The 17,250-nt window shown below is 44.8% G+C and overlaps 1 pseudogene; it reads right to left on the bottom strand.

Annotated features, from left to right (window-relative positions):
* Positions 1 to 259: 259 nt before the first annotated feature.
* The window catches only part of LOC118376454 (uncharacterized), a 135,897-nt pseudogene continuing 118,906 nt past the window's right edge, over positions 260 to 17,250 (bottom strand).

Genomic DNA, 17,250 nt, shown 5'->3' with positions numbered 1-17,250 from the left:
GAGCGACTTACAAATTGATGCATTCACCTTATGACATCAGTGGAACAGCCACTTTACAATAGTGCATCTAAATCTTTTAAGGGGGGGGGGGGTGAGAAGGATTACTTTATCCTATCCTAGGTATTCCTTAAAGAGGTGGGGTTTCAGGTGTCTCCGGAAGGTGGTGATTGACTCCGCTGTCCTGGCGTCGTGAGGGTGTGTTCCACCATTGGGGAGCCAGAGCAGCGAACAGTTTTGACTGGGCTGAGCGGGAACTGTACTTCCTCAGTGGTAGGGAGGCAAGCAGGCCAGAGGTGGATGAACACAGTGCCCTTGTTTGGGTGTAGGGCCTGATCAGAGCCTGGAGGTACTGAGGTGCCGTTCCCCTCACAGCTCCGTAGGCAAGCACCATGGTCTTGTAGCGGATGCGAGCTTCAACTGGAAGCCAGTGGAGAGAGCGGAGGAGCGGGGTGACGTGAGAGAACTTGGGAAGGTTGAACACCAGACGGGCTGCGGCGTTCTGGATGAGTTGTAGGGGTTTAATGGCACAGGCAGGGAGCCCAGCCAACAGCGAGTTGCAGTAATCCAGACGGGAGATGACAAGTGCCTGGATTAGGACCTGCGCCGCTTCCTGTGTGAGGCAGGGTCGTACTCTGCGGATGTTGTAGAGCATGAACCTACAGGAACGGGCCACCGCCTTGATGTTAGTTGAGAACGACAGGGTGTTGTCCAGGATCACGCCAAGGTTCTTAGCGCTCTGGGAGGAGGACACAATGGAGTTGTCAACCGTGATGGCGAGATCATGGAACGGGCAGTCCTTCCCCGGGAGGAAGAGCAGCTCCGTCTTGCCGAGGTTCAGCTTGAGGTGGTGATCCGTCATCCACACTGATATGTCTGCCAGACATGCAGAGATGCGATTCACCACCTGGTCATCAGAAGGAGGAAAGGAGAAGATTAATTGTGTGTCGTCTGCATAGCAATGATAGGAGAGACCATGTGAGGTTATGACAGAGCCAAGTGACTTGGTGTATAGCGAGAATAGGAGAGGGCCTAGAACAGAGCCCTGGGGGACACCAGTGGTGAGAGCGCGTGGTGAGGAGACAGATTCTCGCCACGCCACCTGGTAGGAGCGACCTGTCAGGTAGGACGCAATCCAAGCGTGGGCCGCGCCGGAGATGCCCAACTCGGAGAGGGTGGAGAGGAGGATCTGATGGTTCACAGTATCGAAGGCAGCCGATAGGTCTAGAAGGATGAGAGCAGAGGAGAGAGAGTTAGCTTTAGCGGTGCGGAGCGCCTCCGTGATACAGAGAAGAGCAGTCTCAGTTGAATGACTAGTCTTGAAACCTGACTGATTTGGATCAAGAAGGTCATTCTGAGAGAGATAGCGGGAGAGCTGGCCAAGGACGGCACGTTCAAGAGTTTTGGAGAGAAAAGAAAGAAGGGATACTGGTCTGTAGTTGTTGACATCGGAGGGATCGAGTGTAGGTTTTTTCAGAAGGGGTGCAACTCTCGCTCTCTTGAAGACGGAAGGGACGTAGCCAGCGGTCAGGGATGAGTTGATGAGCGAGGTGAGGTAAGGGAGAAGGTCTCCGGAAATGGTCTGGAGAAGAGAGGAGGGGATAGGGTCGAGCGGGCAGGTTGTTGGGCGGCCGGCCGTCACAAGACGCGAGATTTCATCTGGAGAGAGGAAAGAGGTCAGAGCACCGGGTAGGGCAGTGTGAGCAGAACCAGCGGTGTCGTTTGACTTAGCAAACGAGGATCGGATGTCGTCGACCTTCTTTTCAAAATGGTTGACGAAGTCATCTGCAGAGAGGGAGGAGGGGGGGGGGAGGAGGATTCAGGAGGGAGGAGAAGGTGGCAAAGAGCTTCCTAGGGTTAGAGGCAGATGCTTGGAATTTAGAGTGGTAGAAAGTGGCTTTAGCAGCAGAGACAGAGGAGGAAAATGTAGAGAGGAGGGAGCGAAAGGATGCCAGGTCCGCAGGGAGGCGAGTTTTCCTCCATTTCCGCTCGGCTGCCCGGAGCCCTGTTCTGTGAGCTCGCAATGAGTCGTCGAGCCACGGAGCGGGAGGGGATGACTGAGCCGGCCTGGAAGATAGGGGACATAGAGAGTCAAAGGATGCAGAAAGGGAGGAGAGGAGGGTTGAGGAGGCAGAATCAGGAGATAGGTTGGAGAAGGTTTGAGCAGAGGGAAGAGATGATAGGATGGAAGAGGAGAGAGTAGCGGGGGGAGAGAGAGCGAAGGTTGGGACGGCGCGATACCATCCGAGTAGGGGCAGTGTGGGAAGTGTTGGATGAGAGCGAGAGGGAAAAGGATACAAGGTAGTGGTCGGAGACTTGGAGGGAGTTGCAATGAGGTTAGTGGAAGAACAGCATCTAGTAAAGATGAGGTCGAGCGTATTGCCTGCCTTGTGAGTAGGGGGAAGGTGAGAGGGTGAGGTCAAAAGAGGAAAGGAGTGGAAAGAAGGAGGCAGAGAGGAATGAGTCAAAGGTAGACGTGGGGAGGTTAAAGTCGCCCAGAACTGTGAGAGGTGAGCCGTCCTCAGGAAAGGAGCTTATCAAGACATCAAGCTCATTGATGAACTCTCCGAGGGGACCTGGAGGGCGATAAATGATAAGGATGTTAAGCTTGAAAGGGCTGGTAACTGTGACAGCATGAAATTCAAAGGAGGCGATAGACAGATGGGTAAGGGGAGAAAGAGAGAATGACCACTTGGGAGAGATGAGGATCCCGGTGCCACCACCCCGCTGACCAGAAGCTCTCGGGGTGTGCGAGAACACGTGGGCGGACGAAGAGAGAGCAGTAGGAGTAGCAGTGTTATCTGTGGTGATCCATGTTTCTGTCAGTGCCAAGAAGTCGAGGGACTGGAGGGAGGCATAGGCTGAGATGAACTCTGCCTTGTTGGCCGCAGATCGGCAGTTCCAGAGGCTACCGGAGACCTGGAACTCCACGTGGGTCGTGCGCGCTGGGACCACCAGATTCGGGTGGCCGCGGCCACGCGGTGTGGAGCGTTTGTATGGTCTGTGCAGAGAGGAGATAACAGGGATAGACAGACACATAGTTGACAAACTACAGAAGAGGCTACGCTAATGCAAGGAGATTGGAATGACAAGTGGACTACACGTCTCGAATGTTCAGAAAGTTAAGCTTACGTAGCAAGAATCTTATTGACTAAAATGATTAAAATGATACAGTACTGCTGAAGTAGGCTAGCTGGCAGTGGCTGCGTTGTTGACTTTGTAGACTAGCTGGCAGTGGCTGCGTTGTTGACACTACACTAATCAAGTCGTTCCGTTGAGTGTAATAGTTTCTACAGTGCTGCTATTCGGGGGCTAGCTGGCTAGCTAGCAGTGTTGATTACGTTACGTTGCGTTAAAAGAACGACAATAGCTGGCTAGCTAACCTAGAAAATCGCTCTAGACTACACAATTATCTTTGATACACAGACGGCTATGTAGCTAGCTATGTAGCTAGCTACGATCAAACAAATCAAACCGTTGTGCTGTAATGAAATGAAATGAAAATGTGATACTACCTGTGGAGCGAAGCGGAATGCGACCGGGTTGTTGAGTGCGGAAGTTCTATTCAGTAGACGTTGGCTAGCTGTTGGCTAGCTAGCAGTGTCTCCTATGTTAAGGACGACAAATAGCTGGCTAGCTAACCTCGGTAAATTAAGATAATCACTCTAAGACTACACGCTCTAAACTACACAATTATCTTGGATACGAAGACAGCAAAGACAACTATGTAGCTAGCTAACACTACACTAATCAAGTCGTTCAGTTGAGTGTAATAGTTTCTACAGTGCTGCTATTCGGTAGACGGTGGACGTTTGCTAGCTGGCTAGCTGCTGGGCAGATAGCAGTGTAGACTATGTTAGGACGACGAAATACGAAGTTGCAATAGAAGTGCTGACTGTTTCACTTTGTTGTCCTCTTTCTTTGCCTTTTTCTTCTGTCCTTCTTTTGTCCTTATTTTGTCTTCCTTTCTTCTGTTAACTAGATATTTTTTGTATGTGTGCATTGAAGTACAGATTGAACTTGTATTTATAATGTAATATTACAATTATCATAACTATAATGCATGTATTATGTATTTATAACACCCCGATAACGAACTTCTTTCAATAAAGCAATTCACATTCTTTACTGGTTGAAATTAAGTATCTCATAGTATTTCTATCCTGAGTCCTCAGATTAATGGAGATGAAGGGAGTTAGATATGCATAGGAAGTGCAGTGTACTGTTTTTTCTGTATATATGAATTATAAATCATCCTTTACTTAAATCATGTTTCTAGCCTGTTGCATAGTTACAATGCGTAATCATTGATGTCCCAGGAGCAGGAGTTATAAACACTTTTGAAGTGTATAACTGTAATACATACATGCTATAAGGGCACATGGCGAGACCCAGATGAAGACATGGTAGGCTGATGGTTCGAGTTTCTGATATTTATTGTAATCCAAGGGGCAGGCAAGAGAATGGTCATGGCAACAGATAATAACAAGGTCAGAGTCCAGGAGGTACAGAGTGGCAGGAAGGCTCGAGGTCAGGGCAGGCTGAATGGTCAGGCAGGCGGGTTCAGAGTCAAGGCAGGCAAGGGTCAAAACCGGGAGGACGAGCAAAAAGGTAGAAGGAGCACGGAATAACACACTGGTTAGTAATAATGCGTATAGATGAGTAGGCCTAAGCTCCCACTTTCCTTGGGCTTTTGCAAGTGGGCTCTACCAATACAATGTTTTTTTGTAACCCCAGACAAATGACAAGATTGCCAAGTCCAAATTCTTTAAAAATTGTTTTGTTTTAGCTCCTATCCAATTCTACCAATGATATGCATGTCCTGGCTTCTGGGCCTGAATAACAGAAAACTAGACCCTAATAAGTTAAGACCTCGGATATTAGGATCATCCCTTATTTGTATCGCAAGGGGTTCAATGGCAACAGCGAAGAGCAACGGACTGAGTGGGCAGCCCTGCTGGAAAGATCTACTCGTTATGCATTTGGGTCCCAAGGTTTATATATGACCTATCATATCCAGTGGTTCCAATAAAGTTCATTTACGGAAATTGCTATTGAGAAAGTTATCTGAATAGCTAAAATTAGCCAGCTTGCTAGTGTTATGACAGGAGAATGAATTTATAATTTGTGTTGTTTAATGTTTTAGCAACTCCGAAGAAAACCAGCAAACCAGGCTGTCGTCTTATGAAACAGTGGATGTAAAGAATCTAGCTAGCTAAAGCATTTACTGCAAATTGAATGTACAATTGTGCAATATTGCCTTGCAATGCAGCTGAAGTAACATAGCTAGCTAACTATTTACTTGCTTATTGTGAAGTGGAGGATAAAAATAACTGTATGCCTATGGATGTGTAGCTAGCTACAGTATGTAGCTGATTTGTGTATGGACCCTAAAACGTTAGATTGGTATGAATATTAGTTCAGAACCTATGAACCTCAGCTATCATAGTTGTTGTATCAATTTCAAGTCAAAATGGCATTAATGAAGCATATGAATAGAGTCGACTATAATAACTTCATTGTGCCAAGGATGCAGGTCCTATATACAGTGGGGAGAACAAGTATTTGATGCACTGACGATTTTGCAGGTTTCCCTACTTACAAAGCATGTCGAGGTCTGTAATTGTTATCATAGGTACACATCAAATGTGAGAGACGGAATCTAAAACAAAAATCCAAAAATCACATTGTATGATTTTTAAGTAATTAATTTGCATTTTATTGCATGACATAAGTATTTGATACATCAGAAAAGCAGAACCTAATATTTAGTACAGAAACCTTTTTTTGCAATTACAGACATCATATGTTTCCTGTAGTTCTTGACCAGGTTTGCACACACTACAGCAGGGTTTTTGGCCCACTCCTCCAACAGACCTTCTCCAGATCCTTCAGGTTTCAGGACTGTCGCTGGACAATGCGGACTTTCAGCTCCCTCCAAAGATGTTCTATTGGGTTCAGGTCTGGAGACTGGCTAGGCCACTTCAGGACCTTGAGATGCTTCTTACGGAGCCACACCTTAGTTGCCCTGGCTGTGTGTTTCGGGTCGTTGTCATGCTGGAAGACCCAGCCACGACTCATCTTCAATGCTCTTACTGAGGGAAGGAGGTTGTTGGCCAAGATCTTGCGATACATGGTCCTCCCCTCAATACGGTGCAGTCGTCCTGTCCCCTTTGCAGAAAAGCATCCCCAAAGAATGATGTTTCCACCTCCATGCTTCACGGTTGGGATGGTGTTCTTGGGGTTGGAGTTTGGAGTTTAGACCAAAAAGCTCTATTTTTGACTCATCAGAACACATGACCTTCTCCCATTCCTCCTCTGGATCATCCAGATGGTCATTGGCAAACTTCAGACGGGCCTGGACATGCTCTGGCTTGAGCAGGGGGACCTTGCATGCGCTGCAGGATTTTAACCCATGACGGCGTAGTGTGTTACTAATGGTTTTCTTTGAGACTGTGGTCCCAGCTCTCTTCAGGTCATTGACCTGGTCCTGCCGTGTAGTTCTGGGCTGATCCCTCACCTTCCTCATGGTCATTGATGCCCCACGAGGTGAGATCTTGCATGGAGCCCCAGACTGAGGGTTATTGACCGTCATCTTGAACATCTTCCATTTTCTAATAATTGTGCCAACAGTTGTTGCCTTCTCACCAAGCTGCTTGCCTATTGACCTGTAGCCCATCCCATGCCTCGTGCAGGTCTAAAATCTCATCCCTGATGTCCTTACACAGCTCTCTGTTCTTGGCCATTGTGGAGAGGTTGGAGTCTGTTTGATTGAGTGTGTGGACAAGTGTCTTTTATACAGGTAACGAGTTCAAACAGGTGCAGTTAATACAGGTAATGAGTGGAGAACAGGAGGGCTTCTTAAAACTTTTTGCGACTCTCAAACCCGGATCCGGGAGCGTAATCATCGCCTCAAACTAATTAGCATAACACAGCGGCCATAAATCTTCCTAGAAAATCTTCCGATATTGACCAGAAAATGCGGTCACTACAACGCCAAACTTTTTTCCAAATTAGCTCCACAATATCGACAGAAACATGGCAAACGTTGTTTAGAATCAATCCTCAAGGTGTTTTTCACATATCTATTCGATAATATATCCGTCTGGACAATTGGTTTCTCATTAGAAGCGATTGGAATAATGGCTACCTCAGTACTTTAAGCAAGATTTTCTGCGGGAGCCATCATGTGACCACTTGCTCAATGTGATCCCTTACGGCTATTCTTCAACATAAATGCGTAAGACGTCACAATGCTGTAGACACCTTGGGGAATACGTAGAAAGCGTAAGCTCATTCGTAGCCCATTCACAGCCATATAAGGAGACATTGGCATGCAGGGCTTTCAAAATATGGGGCACTTCCTGGTTGGATTTTTATCTGGGTTTCGCCTGTAACATCAGTTCTGTTGCACTCACAGACAATATTTTTACAGTTTTGGAAACGTTAGAGTGTTTTCTATCTAAAGCTGTCAATTATATGCATTGTCGAGCATCTTGTCATGACAAAATATCCCGTTTAAAACTGGAACGTTTTTTATGCCAATAGGCAAAGGTTAACCTTTTGTGACTAGGGGGCAGTATTTTCAATTTTGGAAAAATAACGTTCCCGTAGTAAATGGACACCTGTCTCTAGTCATTTGTATTATTCCTTGAATTACTTTATGGGAAACAATTGTTTTAAGATGGTTTTATCAAGGGTGTATTTGTTAGTTTGTTATTTTTTTCAATTTGGGGGACACATGAATCATGATGTGAGTAATGTGTCCAAAGGGGCCTTTTGGTAAATATGCAATTGATTTTCTTCACATGCCTGCCTGTAAAGGAAAAATGATATGTCAACACCAAAAGCAATACACATAAATCAATTAAGGAAAACTTCAATCCATTGTGATCCATTGTCAACCATTACCAACATATGTGTATTGCTGTGGTTTTGTTTTCTTTGTTTTGTCTTGCTCCAATAACACATTTCACCAGATTGGGTCTGGTGGATGGTTGGAATTTCTCCTTAACTTCCTAACCCTGTAACTCTGCGGTGAGGTCGCCAAGATAAGGGAGTATAGCAAATTTCCAAATGTAATGTTGTGTTGTTATTGTCTTTGACATTTGTCTTAGAAATATGCATTAAGAATGTTGGTAGTAGTAATAATTTATCATACAATGAATAATTTCTCATTTGTCATACAGTAAATAATTTGTCTGGATATCTTGAATCAGAAATGCCCTAAACTAAACTGTTTTGGTCTGTCCTCTCAAGGTTATGGTGAAGGTGACCACAGATGGTATCTAGACGGATGAAAGGGACATTTTGGCCTGGAACAGTGTGAACTTTACCCCCTCTAACCGGCTGAAGTAATGGCGTTCACTATGGCCCTGTCTTTCGCCACTTCTACCTGAAAACTGAGTCTGAGCCAGCAATCTGTTCCAAAGCATCCAGTCGACGCTATCAACTGCCTTTTCTCTCATGCCTTTTCTCTCCAGAGTGCGACATGAGTCGTAAATCAGCATGTAACATGTTCAAGTTGTCCTATACTATCAATTCACCAATCATCTACCTACTTCAACTCTAAAATCAGTCACTACCACTTCAATAACTATAATGTATTTCAAAACAATAAACACTTTTAAAAGAAGCTATAAAAAACATATTCGGGAGATGTACTTCTCCAGTTAAATTATTATTAATGTGCAATACTAGTCATTTGGAAGACAAAGGTGGGGGTATTTCATGAAACAGGAATTTGTATCAACTTCAAGTCTGAATGGCAGTCATACAATGATGTAAGTTTTATTCAGCCTAAATAGCATGGCATTAGTCTTTATCCTTGTCTTCAAGTGTTACAATTTGCATACATGTGTTAGTCAAATTTAACCGTTATCCCCATGTTAGTTTTTCATATCATTCCTCAGTGTGAAAATAATTGAAAATGTGCCCCAAAGATCTTCAATACACGTTATGAAAAACAGTGTTAATGGTAACTTTTCCAATACTTTTAAAATGTAAATTGTGAGGACATTTTGATCCTAACAACATTTACATCTGTATTTTTCCAAACTACAAATGTGAATATTGAAACGATATTAATCTCCAAAATGAAATAGGCCTATGTATTCAAATGGGGTCATGGTCCTTCTTAATCTTATAAAAGCTTAATTTTCTAATAATTTAGGTGACAAGTTGAAAGACAGAAAAATGTAAACATTTCATTTGGCAGATTCTTAATCTAAACTCATTAATAAATATATTAAAAAGTGCATTTTGTTTATTGCATCCTCTAGATAAATATATGGGATTGCAAATGTATTTACGTCATAAGTCACAAAATAGTGTTCTTGTTAAAAACAGAAACCTACTGACCAATGCTAGATGATGGAAAACCCAAAATCATGGACATTTGAAGCATTGCATTCATCAGGATGAGAGCCTGATTGAGGCCTTTGTCATGCATGTAATCTGACAATGTAAGGCCCAATCCTAACTTGAGACTCACCCAAGTGCAACTCTGACTTTAGTCGTAAAACAGTTCATTAATATTGCTGGAAGATCTGCATGAATGTGCCCTTGGATCTCAATTTAGGATTTCCCACAAAATCTACTGAAGCACCATCTCCGCTTTCAATTCCACCTACCTAGCAATCAATATATCAACCAATCAAAACAACCCAAAAAAATCTACCATTCAGTGACTCAGGTCAATTATCAGGTGCTCGTAGATCGTAGACCCTTGAAGCTAGAGGCCAGCAGGAACTTCCGGTTGCCGATGGCCAGAATGGAGAAGGCCCTGGGCACCTGAATGCTGAGCTCCTGGAAGTGGACGAACGGGCTCTTGTTGGTGTCCCAGTAGTACACCAGAGTGAAGGAGTAATCACTGCCCAGCACGGCGTACTGCCATCTGCCGACTGTTAGCGTCTGGAACACCATGGAGCCACGTGATGGCATGGTCTGCAGCTCACGGAACAGGGTGCCACCCCAGCGCATCACCTTGGAGTCGCCGATGAAGCACGTCAGGCAGATGAAGATCTCCCAATCGACCTGAAATGAGTTGACGGCATACACGTCCTCCATCTCTGGGATGTCTGTGCACCATTTGAACAGCTTGGTGCCCTTGTTCCATTGGTAGATAATGGGGTGCTGTGAGTTGCTGGAGAGTACCAGGTGGGGCTTGGACGAGATCTCCATGTACTCCACATCAGTGTCGGGTTACCACGGGTGCAGGGACTGGTGCGAGTAGAACCCATTGCCGTTCCACTTGTACACTGTCGTAGAACCGGCCTTGGAACTGTCTGCAATCATGAAGAAGGACTCACCGTCGATGCGGAACGTCTCCACGTCATTGGGCTTGCGAATCTTCAGGATGTTGATGTCCTGGATCTTGATGAACTTGTTGGCAAAGACGCCACGCTTGTAGATGTGCGAACCACCAAAGAGTTGGGCAACGATAATGAAGAGCTGGTTGTCAATGATCAGCGGCTTGCAGATCACTGTGCATGTGCCTAAAGGGAGGGATTGGGGGGTGAAGGAGAGAATGAGAGACAAAGTAGGGGGGAGACAGAGACAGAAATATGGAGGGAGAGAGAGTGTTTGGAGCAAGACAGAGAAGAGAGGCAGAAGGGAGTGAGAGAGAGAAAGCAAAAGATAGGGAGCGAGGGAGATGATACAAATGTGTGACTGATGTTTTATGTATGAATGGCTTCATCGTGGTAAAAATTTGAGAAAACAGTCTTCTCCAAATACTGTTACAAAACAAACTGGTTTTGATGCATCAGAAGAACCGATTTCTTTCAGCATCAAAATAATCGATTTCTTTCACATCGACAAAGTCCTGTACTTACTGTCAATGTTATCATAATTTTGGAAGTTCCTCTCCACTTGATCCCATTCCAGGAAGCTGCACTTCCCAACAAAGGGCTGGGCAAACACCACATACTCGTCATTCCCAAATGCAAAAGCCTCCACGGATATGGACTCCGACTTCTCTGACTGGTAGGATGCAAACTCTACAGGAAAAACAAAGGAAAGTATGCCACATAAGTCACCATTGATTGATAATGATAGATTAAAACAAATAAACATTTTGTAGTATTTGACACCTGGCTAGATCAGCTTCAGTTTAGCAGTTAGTTTATCAAACACAACCAAAGTGTGGATTGCAGTCTCTGTTTGTCTGTAGACTGTTTTGAAAGTAAGGAAACAAATATCTGAAAACATATTTTTGCTGAACTATTCCTTTAATATTATCATGTTGATGATTTAAAGTGGTGGTTGACCTGTGGTGATGCGGTCGAAGGACGCAGTGACAAGGTCATTGATGTTCTTGTCTTGGTGGGAAACAGGGCCTTTACAGTAGATCTGGTTCACGGTGGCATTGGTGTGGAGCATCCACTGAACCAGCCACTTCAGTTTACAGTCACACATGAACAGGTTGCCCCGCAAGTCACTGAGGACAGGGAGAGAGTAACACACATTTTAGCATTAGCTGGGCCCGGCTCTACGAGGGGACAAAAGGGGGCTTAGCCGCCTCAGTATAAATTGGGGCTATGGAAAACCACTGGGCGGTTAGTTAGGTATGACTCCTTTTGGGTTTAGATAAAAAGCAGGAAAAAAATGCTTCTCATCTCTCTACTCTGTGGTAGGCTAAGTGAAAAGCATGATATGCCTCCGCCTGTTAATATTTGATTTTGATTCATAAGAGCGGGGTCAAGTTTTAACGTTCGAGCTGCTTCACTCAACTCCGCCTCATATCCAAAACCACCTAGTTTAGTTAGCTTCTTAGGTAGCTGGAAAAAGTGTTTGTTATCAGCTTTAGCCTATTTAGCTACCTCGAACCAGCTTATCTGCCACAATGGATATCAGAAATTGGCTTTGCCAAAATAACCAAACAAAGGGTTATTGTAACAGACAAAATGCTAGCTGTATAATTTAGCTAACTCGTGAAAATGGCATTGTCAGCACTGTTTTTTTCAAGTTAGTTTATCTTGGCCAATTGGACAGGGAGAGATCTAGGTTCACTCCATAAAATATAGTTATTGACTTCGTGACCATCTACATAAACCAGGATTATCCATGATGTCAATCATTTTTGTCTATGCATCTCCCATTTGGCATGTGTCTTCTGTTGCGGTTCACAGCAGCACCGGTAGATGTGTTGACACGACAACGTTCCCAATGGACATATATTGCATTCGGAAAGTATTCAGACCACTTTTTCCAAATTTTGATATGTAACAGATTTATTCTAAAGTGGATCAAATAAAATAACATCCTCAAATCTACACACAATAGCCCATAATGACAAAGTGAAAACAGGTTTTTAGAAACGTTGTAAATTAATTACAATAAAAACAGAAATACCTTATTTACATAGGCATTCAGATCCTTTGCTATGAGAATCACAAACGCAGGATTAAAAGAAAAATAATTCACTAACCTTTTGAAAATCTTCATCAGATGACAGTAATAGGACATGTTACACAGTACATTTATGCTTTTTTTCAATAATATGCTATTTATATCCATAAATCTCCGTTTACATTGACGCCATGTTCAGAAAATGCACAAAAATGTCCGGAGAAATTATAGATAACACCGCCAGATAACAGAAATAAACATCATAAACTGTGACTAAATATACATGTTCTACATATAGTTAGAAAGATACACTGCTTCTTAATGCATCCGCTGTGCCACATTTATTTTTAACGTTACAGAATTAGTTCACTATGTAATAATCTGAGACGGCGCTCAGACGTAAGCAATATTTCTCCGCTATTTGGAGTCAACAGAAATACAAAATTACACCATAAATATTCCCTTACCTTTGATGGTCTTCGATCAGAATGTAGTGGAAGGAGTCATACTTACCTAATATAACGTTTGGTTTCAGTTTGTGTGCCTTTATAGTAGCATATGCTATGAGTTCCAGCTGAAATGCATCCAAAATTACTTCTGGTCCCGAACAGTTGCGCATCAAAACTTAAAATTACATATTATATGTTGACTAAACTGGTCAAACTAAGTGCAGAATCAAGCTTTAGGATGTTCTAAACATACAAAACAATTCTCAAATCTACCGGACAATCATGCTTCTTCTCAGGCATTCTGGAACAAAGGAAGGTCTGTTCCAAAAGCGCGCACTAGCCACCATCCATTTTCTCGCGACACTCACTATTTTGCCTACCAAAGGGTCAAAACTCGCGGGATTTGCACAATTAAACGCTGTACTGAATGAGGACATCTAGTGGAAGACATAGAAAGTGTCTCCAGATCCATAGCTGGTTGGGAAGGGTGGGTGCGATGACGTCAAAGTTGCCCCAACTTTCAGTACTCCAAAAATTGTTTGGGAGATTGCCTGCCCTGTGAGTTCTGCTATACTTACAGACAGAATTCAAACGGTTTTAGAAGCTTTAGAGTGTTTTCTATCCAATAATAATTATTATATGCATATATTAGCAATTTTGGACAGATTCTTTTTCAGTTTACTATGGGCACGCATTTCATCCAAAGGGGCAGTATTCTGCCTAGCCCTAACAGGTTTTAAGGTGAAAGGGTAAGGTTACCTGGTCCAAGTTCAGTGGCCAAGGGTAACGTCTAGCTTAAGCTATTTTACAATAATAATAATAGGTTGAGGGTCTTAAACTTTAGTCAAGGTCTCCATACCCCTGAAGACATCTTTGGGCAGTGTCTCCAGATTGTTGCAGGCCAGACTCCTGTTGATCAGAGAGAGAAAATATATTGTTATATTATTTGTAATTCAGGAATGATGCAATTAATATTGCAATTCAAAAATCACATTGCATATTACATTGAGGTACAATGAGGAGAATGTAGAGTTTAGCTAACTAATGTAGAGCTAGTTAACTAGCTAACCGCAACCCCGGATGATTACTCCTGGCTAGCGTTTCCATCCACTTAGCCTGAAGCTAGCCCGGCCAGAGCTCCTGTGCTACCACCGAAGCATACTCCTGGGCTACAATATCCGGACCCATGACCGGTCTATCGATGTCACCGCATGAACAGACTCACCCCATCGCGACGTCCCCCAAAGACTAACTTTCTAGCCCTTGCTATCTGCTTGCTTGCTAATTCGGTCCGCTAACTGCTACCTTGCTCAGCCCCGGCCTACTAACTGTTAGCTTGTTAGCACAGGCCTGCTAACTGTCTGAATCACCGCGTCCCCAGCCAGCCCAACCACTCACTGGACCCATATTTACTATCAATCTCTTTTCGATTTTTAATTCGATTATACCTTCCGGTAACCTGCGTCCCCCAATGTGAGACGGAATCGCTATTGTTTTGAATTTTTAGAACACATTCAAGAACCTCCAGAAGCTAACCAGCTAACTAGCTACAAACTATTTAGTCACTGTTAGCCACTGCTAGCGGCTTTACCTTCTGCACAGCCAGCCAGTTTTTTTTACCTGGATAATACTCGCCAGTCCCATCCACCGCTGCCCCCTGGACACTGATCACTTGGCTACATAGCTGATGCATGCTGGACTGTACATTAATCACGGCACTCCATTCTGCTTGTTTATGTTTTATCTGTCGGCCCCAGCCGCACTCAGGCTCTGTGTGTAGTTAAACCGACCCTCCCTGCCTAGTCAACGCCATTTTACCTGCTGTTGTTGTGCTAGCTGATTAGCTGTTGTTGTCTCACCTACTGTTTTGCTAGCTCTCCCAATTCAACACCTGTGATTACTGTATGCCTCGCTGTATGTCTCTCTCAAATGTCAATATGCCTTGTATACTGTTGTTCAGGTTAGTTATCATTGTTTTAGTTTACAATGGAGCCCCTAGTTCCACTCTTCATACCCCTGATACCTCCTTTGTCCCACCTCCCACACATGCGGTGACCTCACCCATTACAACCAGCATGTCCAGAGATACAACCTCTCTCATCATCACCCAGTGCCTGGGCTTACCTCCGCTGTACCCACACCCCACCATACCCCTGTCTGCGCATTATGCCCTGAATATATTCTACCATGCCCAGAAATCTGCTCCTTCTACTCTCTGTCCCCAACGTTCTAGGCGACCAGTTTTGATAGCCTTCAGCCGCACCCTCATACTACTCCTCCTCTGTTCTGCGAGTGATGTGGGGGTAAACCCAGGCCCTGCATGTCCCCAGGCACCCTCATTTGTTGACTTCTGTGATCGAAAAAGCCTTGGTTTCATGCATGTCAACATCAGAAGCCTCCTCCCTAAGTTTGTTTAACTCACTGATTTCCATACCCAACTATAACATTTTCCATCAAGATAGAACCGCCAAAGGGGGAGGAGTTGCAGTCTACTGCAGAGATAGCCTGCAAAGTAATGTCATACTTTCCAGGTCCATAGCCAAACAGTTCGAACTACTAATTTTAAAAATGACTCTATCCAGAAATAAGTCTCTCACTGTTGCCAACTGCTACCGACCCCCCTCAGCTCCCAGCTGTGCCCTGGACACCATTTGTGAATTGATCGCCCCCCCATCTAGCTTCGGAGTTTGTTCTGTTAGGTGACCTAAACTGGGATATGCTTAACACCCCGGCAGTCCTACAATCTAAGCTAGATGCCCTCAATCTCACACAAATCATCAAGGAACCCACCAGGTACAACCCTAAATCTGTAAACAAGGGCACCCTCATAGATGTCATCCTGACCAAATACACCTCCGCTGTCTTCAACCAGGATCTCAGCGATCACTGCCTCATTCCCTGTATCCGCTACGGAGCCGCAGTCAAACGACCACCCCTCATCACTGTGAAACGCTTCCTAAAACACTTCTGTGAGCAGGCCTTTCTAATCGACCTGGCCCGGGTATCCTGGAAGGACATTGACCTCATCCTGTCAGTTGAGGATGCCTGGTCATTCTTTAAAAGTAACTTCCTCACCATTTTAGATAAGCATGCTCCGTTCAAAAAATGCAGAACTAAGAACAGATGGTTGGTTCACTCCAGACCTGACTGCCCTCAAACCAGCACAAAAACATCCTGTGGCGGACTGCAATAGCATTGAATAGTCCCCGCAATATGCAACTGTTCAGGGAAGTCAGGAACCAATACACGCAGTCAGTCAGGAAAGCTAAGGCCAGCTTCTTCAGGCAGAAGTTTGCATCCTGTAGCTCCAACTCCAAAAAGTTCTGGGACACTGTGAAGTCCATGGAGAACAAGAGCACCTCCTCCCAGCTGCCCACTGCACTGAGCCTAGGTAACACGGTCACCACCGATAAACCCATGATTATCGAAAACTTCAACAAGCATTTCTCAACGGCTGGCCATGCCTTCCGCCTGGCTACTCCAACCTCGGCCAACAGCTCCACCCCCCCCCCGAAGCTACTCGCCCAAGTCTCTCCAGGTTCTCCTTTACCCAAATCCAGATAGCAGATGTTCTGAAAGAGCTGCAAAACCTGGACCCGTACAAATCAGCTGGGCTTGACAATCTGGACCCTCTATTTCTGAAACCGACATTGTCGCAACCCCTATTACCAGCCTGTTCAACCTCTCTTTCATATCATCTGAGATCCCCAAGGATTGGAAAGCTGCCACAGTCATCCCCCTCTTCAAAGGGGGAGACACCCTGGATCCAAACGGTTACATATCTATTTCCATCCTGCCCTGCCTATCTAAGGTCTTCGAAAGCCAAGTCAACAAACAGGTCACTGACCATCTCGAATCCCACCGTACCTTCTCCGCTGTGCAATCTGGTTTCCGAGCCGGTCACGGGTGCACCTCAGCCACGCTCAAGGTACTAAACGATATCATAAACGCCATCGATAAAAGACAGTACTGTGCAGCCGTCTTCATCGACCTTGCCAAGGCTTTCGACTCTGTCAATCACCATATTCTTATCGGCAGACTCAGTAGCCTCGGTTTTTCAGATGACTGCCTTGACTGGTTCACCAATTACTTTGCAGACAGAGTTCAGTGTGTCAAATCGGAGGGCATGCTATCCGGTCTTCTGGCAGTCTCTATGGGGTTGCCACAGGGTTCAATTCTCGGGCCGACTCTTTTCTCTGTATATATCAATGATGTTGCTCTTGCTGCGGGCGATTCCCTGATCCACCTCTACGCAGACGACACCATTCTGTATACTTCCGGCCCGTCCTTGGACACTGTGATATCTAACCTCCAAACGAGCTTCAATGCCATACAACACTCCTTCCGTGGCCTCCAACTGCTCTTAAACGCTAGTAAAACCAAATGCATGCTTTTCAACCGTTCGCTGCCTTTACCCGCACGCCTGACCAGCATCACCACCCTGGATGGTTCC

This window comes from Oncorhynchus keta, chromosome 36 (assembly GCF_023373465.1).
Source record: "Oncorhynchus keta strain PuntledgeMale-10-30-2019 chromosome 36, Oket_V2, whole genome shotgun sequence".
Classification (NCBI taxonomy): Eukaryota; Metazoa; Chordata; class Actinopteri; order Salmoniformes; family Salmonidae; genus Oncorhynchus; species Oncorhynchus keta.
This window is presented reverse-complemented; position numbering and strand designations above follow the sequence as displayed.